This window comes from Simochromis diagramma, unplaced genomic scaffold (assembly GCF_900408965.1).
Source record: "Simochromis diagramma unplaced genomic scaffold, fSimDia1.1 OVJJ01000583.1, whole genome shotgun sequence".
In the NCBI taxonomy this organism is placed as follows: Eukaryota; Metazoa; Chordata; class Actinopteri; order Cichliformes; family Cichlidae; genus Simochromis; species Simochromis diagramma.
Window position 1 is genome coordinate 3,416,269 of NW_024387285.1, and position 7,273 is coordinate 3,423,541.

General features: G+C 44.9%; 1 long non-coding RNA gene across 1 annotated transcript; it reads right to left on the reverse strand.

Annotated features, from left to right (window-relative positions):
* Positions 1 to 37: 37 nt before the first annotated feature.
* LOC120716091 lies at positions 38 to 1,012 on the reverse strand. Its single transcript, XR_005691802.1, has 4 exons — positions 873 to 1,012; positions 510 to 743; positions 317 to 423; positions 38 to 225 (listed from the first exon to the last, which is right to left on the reverse strand). It is a non-coding gene; the product is annotated as an uncharacterized LOC120716091 (long non-coding RNA).
* Positions 1,013 to 7,273: the final 6,261 nt, after the last annotated feature.

The following is a 7,273-nucleotide window of genomic DNA, read 5'->3' on the forward strand; positions in this document are numbered from 1 at the left end:
ATTCAAGAAAAGACATTTAAAGTCTTATTTATCCAACAATGTTTTAAAATAACTTATTCTGTATTCATCTGGGATTTGAGTAGGGTACCTCGCCTCTCTACCAAACATTAAAAAAAGGGTGAGTACTTAGTGGTCATATGGCGCTTGGTTCTCAGGCCAAACATGACAGGATCCAAATGTTTGTCCCATTCCTCTGGCTTTTTATTTACCAACTTGGAAAGTGCTCTACAAAATTAAATAACAAAGCAGTTATTGGGATATGAAGGAAAACCACATTAAAAATATAAACATATGAAATGCGTAAATAACATTATACCTCTGTATGGTCCCATTCATCCTTTCTACCAACCCATTTGTCTGTGGGTGGTATTGGGCACAGAGACTCCTTTGAATGTTTAGGATTTTGCAAACGTTTCGGTTGATCTGAATTCAGAAAGAAATAACCACATTACTCTAGTAAAACAGTTAATTTCTAACTGAGTAATGGATTTTAGGTGTTTCTTTCTTACTTCATTCACAAACTCCTTCCCCTGGTCCGTTAGAATGCGCTTCGGTGCTTCAAACTGGTAAAAGAACTTCAGAATGCATTTTGCTACCTCTACAGCGCTTTTGGACTTCAACTGATATGCCTGGGGCCATTTTGTCAAGTAGTCAATAAGTACACATATGTACTGGTTGTTATTTGAAGTCATTTTTAGTGGACCAATTAAATCCATTCCAATAAGCTCAAAAGGCTGGTTGACCTATTGAACACAGAAATCATTATCAATTCCTTATTTTCAATATAATAATTTGAATTTTAATCAACGTTTTTTATCTTATGTATTATGTCACGAACCATTTACAGGAAAAAATACACCTAAAATGTTTACCTGTATCGGTGTGTACTCCACCTCCTTTTTAATGATGACACTGCTGGCCTGGCATGCCACACACTGAGGCTACGTCCACACCTACCCAGGTATTTTTGAAAACGCAGATTTTTCTATGCGTTTGCACCTTTCGTCCACACGTAAACTGTGTTTTTGGTCACTGAAAATGGAGATTTTTAAAAACTCCGGCCAGGGCGGTTATTTTTGAAAACTCCGTTTTTGCATTTACGTGTGGACGAGAAAAACTGAGAAAACGCAGCGTCAAAGGTGTGCGCCTTTTTTGACGTCACACTGTGCACCACGTTATTGTTTTGGTGAAATGAATTTCTACAATACTGTTACTGTTAATTGTACTCTCTGCAGTGTTTAAATGCTTACATATACACACACAGTTACTGTCCCTCCACACAGACGACTCGGTTCTGCTTCTATGCCCCATCCTTGTTTACTATTTCCCACCGAGGTTTCTAGACTTCTGATTGGCCGACATTTCTACACGGTTAGGAATGTATTGTCACCTGTTGCTTTTGCATGTTCCTAGCAGCGTTTTCCTTCATTTCTGCGTTTACTTGTGGACGGGATTATTTTTTAAAACGGAAAATCTCCGTTTTCAAAAATACCCGTGTACGTGTGGACGTAGCCTGAGTCACCTGAAAGGAGGGCAAAATAAATAAAATAATATTATTATAATATAATCAGTATAATAATTTAAATCATATAAATTTCAATAAAAAGACTTTTAATTTTTTTCTGATACAAAACGTATAAGACATCGACAGCTAACTAGTACACTTGTTAACTTGAAATTTAATACAATAAAGGACATTTTGCGAGACAAACAATATGCATGTATAATCAAGTTGTATATAGACCCATAAATTTATGTCCTCTGACATTCCAGGCCAATAAAATCTTTTTGAGATTGCTTCTCTTGTTTTTTTCTGGCCACAGTGCGAACCACCACTGCTGGCATGAAAGTCAAGGAAAACTTTATTGGCTATGTTGGGCCCACACAGCACTTTTGCCTTAATGCAGTGATTTGTGCCTTTGTACTTTATGTAGTACAACTCGCCATCTGTGAGAAATCAAAGAAATACATGAGTAGTTTTAATCTGCTATAATATAGTCATAAATGTGGAATTATTACAGTACTGTAACATGGTCAAAAACGCATGACGTGTATGTGAATATAATTATTTCCACAATATCAATGTACCATACCATAGAGTTAATGGTTAATTATAAATATTTCCTGAATAACACACCATAGTTCATTATGAATTACAGTTATGAGCCAATGCTGTCAGGGCTCAGAGGCCCGTGGCGTGGAATGGACTCAGGCGCAGAACCAAAGACCGGAAGCTCGAAGTGATTTGCGAAAACAAAAACTTTTATTTACAAGTGTTCCTAACATAAATATTCAAGACAAAAAACAAGATTAAGCTTTGTGCAAAAGCTCATTGTGTGCATTGCTCCTAAATACTGCCAGAATAATTGCCTGCAGCTGAGGAACGGGGGGGGCAGGAAGGGCTCCACACAGAGGAGGAGAGCTGATGCTGTGGAAAGTTACTCAGGCTCACCCAGACCATGACAGTACCTCCCCCCCTCCTCAAGGGTTGCCCCCAGGCAACCGACCCATCCCTGACCTGCGATGAGCCCTGTAAAAGTCAGACAACAAAGAAGGATCCAAGATTAGGGACCGTGACACCCAGGAATGCTCCTCAGGGCTGTACCCCTCCCAATCCACCAGGTACTGCCGGTCCCGCCCCCGCCGGCGCACGTCCAGGATACGCCGGACCGTGAAAGCGGGATGACCGTCGATGAGTCAGGCGGGAGGTGAGGGGACGGATGGAGGGCACAAGTTACTGACGCCCACCGGCTTGACCTGGGAAAAAATGAAAGGTCGGGTGGATCCGTAGTGACGGGGGCAACTTCAACTTGATTGCCGACGGACTGATGACCTGCTCCACCTCGAAGGGCCCGATGAAGCGTGGCGATAGCTTGCGTGACTCCGTCCTGAGCGGAATGTCTTTAGCGGATAGCCACACCTTCTGCCCACGGGTGTATGTGGGGGCGGCTCTCCGACGACGGGCCGCATACCGACGCTGGCATGCCACCGAGCGACACAAGGCCCAGCGGGTCATTCTCCGCTGGCAGCGCTGGAGATGGTGCTGAACAGAGGGCACATCGAGGTCCGTCTCCAACTCCGGGAATAGAGGAGGCTGATAGCCAATGGAAGCTTCAAAAGGTGACAAACCTGTAGCAGAAGAGGTGAGAGCATTATGGGCATATTCAGCCCAGATGACCAGGAAGCTGGATTAGAGGCAGTAATGCAGTGGAGGGTGGCTTCCAGTTCCTGGTTGAGCCTCTCAGTTTGTCCATTCGTTTGCGGGTGATAACCTGAGCTCAGGCAAGGTTTTGCTCCGAGAGCTGTACAAAACGTCTTCCACACCCGCGACGTGAACTGGGGGCCCCTGTCAGACACAATCTCAGTAGGTATTCCATGTAGTCTAAAAACATGGTCCGTTAAGACCCTGGCTGTCTCAGTGGCGGTGGGCAGTTTGTCCAATGCGATGAAGTGAGCCGCTTTGGAGAATCTGTCTATCACTGTGAGTATAGTGGTTTTACCTGATGACACGGGGAGACCAGGGGCGACGAGGAATGGAGAGCGGCTGTAAGTATCCAGCCAGGCGGCGTGGGTTTGATTTATTACGGGCGCAGATGGAGCATGCAGCCACATACTCTTTGACGTCTTTATCTATTGAGTCCCACCAGAAATACCTTCTAATGAGAGAGCTGGTCCTCCCGCCACCTGGATGACACGCAAATTTGCCTTTGTGAACCCAATCAATCACCTTAGGTCGCGCCACTGCTGGAACGAAACGCCGGTTCGGAGGACCCGTGCCAGGGTCCGGTTCAGTCTCCAGTGCGCGGCGGATGTCCTCCTCCACCTCCCAGGAGACGGCGCCGATTCTGACACCTGCCGGTAAGACAGTGGGAGCGTCGGGTGGGTCATTTGCCAGGTCAAACTGGCGGGACAGGGCATCCGGTTTGATGTTGCGGGATCCTGGGCGATAGGAAATAGAGAAGTCAAACCGATTGAAAAACAATGACCAGCGGGCTTGGCGTGAGTCAAGTCATTTAGCAGTGCGGAGGTACAGTGGGGCAAAAAAGTATTTAGTCAGCCACCGATTGTGCAAGTTCCCCCACTTAAAATGATGACAGAGGTCAGTAATTTGCACCAGAGGTACACTTCAACTGTGAGAGACAGAATGTGAAAAAAAAATCCATGAATTCACATGGTAGGATTTGTAAAGAATTTATTTGTAAATTAGGGTGGAAAATAAGTATTTGGTCACCTCTAACAAGGAAAATCTCTGGCTCTCACAGACCTGTAACGTCTTCTGTAAGAAGCTTTTCTGTCCCCCACTCGTTACCTGTATGAATGGCACCTGTTTGAACTCATCTGTATAAAAGACACCTGTCCACAGCCTCAAACAGTCAGACTCCAAACTCCGCCATGGCCAAGACCAAAGAGCTTTCGAAGGACACCAGGAAAAGTATTGTAGACCTGCACCAGACTGGGAAGAGTGAATCTACAATAGGCAAGCAGCTTGGTGTGAAAAAATCAACTGTGGGAGCAATCATCAGAAAATGGAAGACATACAAGACCACTGATAATCTCCCTCGATCTGGGGCTCCACGCAAGATCTCATCCCGTGGGGTCAAAATGATCATGAGAACGGTGAGCAAAGATCCCAGAACCACACGGGGGGACCTGGTGAATGACCTGCAGAGAGCTGGGACCAAAGTAACAAAGGTCACCATCAGTAACACACTACAACGGCAGGGAATCAAATCCCGCAGTGCCAGACGTGTTCCGCTGCTGAAGCCAGTGCATGTCCAGGCCCGTCTGAAGTTTGCCAGAGAGCACATGGATGATACAGCAGAGGATTGGGAGAATGTCATGTGGTCAGATGAAACCAAAGTAGAACTTTTTGGTATAAACTCAACTCGTCGTGTTTGGAGGACGAAGAATACTGAGTTGCATCCCAAGAACACCATACCTACTGTGAAGCATGGGGGTGGAAACATCATGCTATGGGGCTGTTTTTCTGCCAAGGGGACAGGACGACTGATCCGTGTTAAGGACAGAATGAATGGGGCCATGTATCGTGAGATTTTGAGCCAAAACCTCCTTCCATCAGTGAGAACTTTGAAGATGAAACGAGGCTGGGTCTTCCAACATGACAATGATCCAAAACACACCGCCCGGGCAACAAAGGAGTGGCTCCGTAAGAAGCATTTGAAAGTCCTGGAGTGGCCTAGCCAGTCTCCAGACCTCAACCCCATAGAAAATCTGTGGCGGGAGTTGAAAGTCCGTGTTGCTCGGCGACAGCCCCAAAACATCACTGCTCTCGAGAAGATCTGCATGGAGGAATGGGCCAAAATACCAGCTACTGTGTGTGCAAACCTGGTAAAGACCTATAGTAAACGTTTGACCTCTGTTATTGCCAACAAAGGTTATGTTACAAAGTATTGAGTTGTATTTTTGTTATTGACCAAATACTTATTTTCCACCCTGATTTACAAATAAATTCTTTACAAATCCTACCATGTGGATTCATGGATTTTTTTTTCACATTCTGTCTCTCACAGTTGAAGTGTACCTCTGGTGCAAATTACTGACCTCTGTCATCATTTTAGGTGGGGGAACTTGCACAATCGGTGGCTGACTAAATACTTTTTTGCCCCACTGTAAGTTAGGTTCTTGTGATCAGTCCAAACAATAAAGGGATGCTCAGCGCCCTCGAGAAAATGCTGCCACACCTCTAGCGCCAGTTTGACCGCGAGCAACTCCCTATCCCCAACATCATAATTTCTCTCCGCTGGTGAGAGGCGGCGCGAAAAAAAGGCACAGGGTTGAAGCTTTTCGGCCGGGCCAGAGCACTGGGACAACACCGTCCCCACCCCAAGATCAGATGCATCCACCTCAACTATAAACTGTTTACTGAGATCAGGATGGATCAACACCGGTGCAGACGTGAATAGTTCTTTCAACTTAGAAAAGGCAGCATCAGCCTCCTGACTCCAGATGAAGGGAAGTTTAGAAGATGTAAGGCGGGTAAGGGGAGCGGCTTTTTGACTGTAATTTCTTATGAAGCGGCGATAGAAATTAGCAAAGCCCAGAAAACGTTGTAAGAGTTTTCGCGATGTTGGAACGGGCCACTCAACGACTGCTTTAACCTTAGCTGGGTCAGTCTTCACCTGCCCCCCTGCAAGGATGTAACCCAGGAACGACACCGAAGGAGAGTGGAACTCACATTTCTCAGCTTTGACGAATAATTTGTTCTCCAGCAGCCGCTGGAGCACAGCCTGGACATGCACCCTGTGTTCCTCGAGATTCTTAGAGAATATCAGGATGTCATCGAGGTATACAAAGACAAAACGGTCCAAAAAATCCCGAAGCACATCATTAACCAGGTTTTGGAAAACTGCAGGTGCATTTGTAAGACCGAATAACCAAATACTCAAAATGACCTAAGTGAGTGTTAAATGCAGTTTTCCACTCATCCCCCTCTCTGATTCGGACGAGGTGATAGGCATTCCGGAGTTCCAATTTGGTGAAAATGGTGGCACTGTGAAGAGGCTCGAATGCAGAACTTATAAGTGGTAATGGATATTTATTTTTAATGGTAATGTCATTGAGGGGTCGATAGTCAATGCAAGGGCGGAGTGAGCTGCAAGAGGAAAAGTATTGTCCCATAGCAACGGAGAAAGTCCTCTCTGAGAGATATGATTTAAACCAAGATAGTACTATACCTTTAAGACCAATAACATGTTGTAGCCTCGATAATAAAATGTGGTGATCAACCGTATCGAAAGCAGAGGTCAAATCAAGTAGAACTAAAACCACAGAGCAGCCAGAGTCAACGGTTAAAAGTAAATCATTAAAAACTCTAAGGGTGTTTCTGTACTGTGGCGAGGTTTGAAACCAGACTGTAACTTTTCACCAATATTGTTAGCATCTAAGAAGGACTGAAGTTGCTTAAGAACTACTTTTTCCAAAATTTTAGGCATAAAAGGAAGTTTGGAAATTGGCCAGTAAGTGAGAGAGCACTGGGGTCAAGATTTTTCTTCTTAATAACAACAGCATGTTTGAAGGCAATTGGCACACAACCTGATGACAGTGATGCATTAAGTAGTAGTAGAATATAAGGCCCAATGGTGTTCAAAGCTTCCTTGAAGACGCAGGAGGGAAGAATATCATGCGGGGGGTTAGAAATTCTAAAGTGATCAATGATCTTCTTTAAGGTGGAGAAAGACAGCGGCTCAAACTGCTGAAAAAACTTTAGAAGCAGGAACTTGGCCAGCCAATGTTGGCAAATATGGAGCCCTTA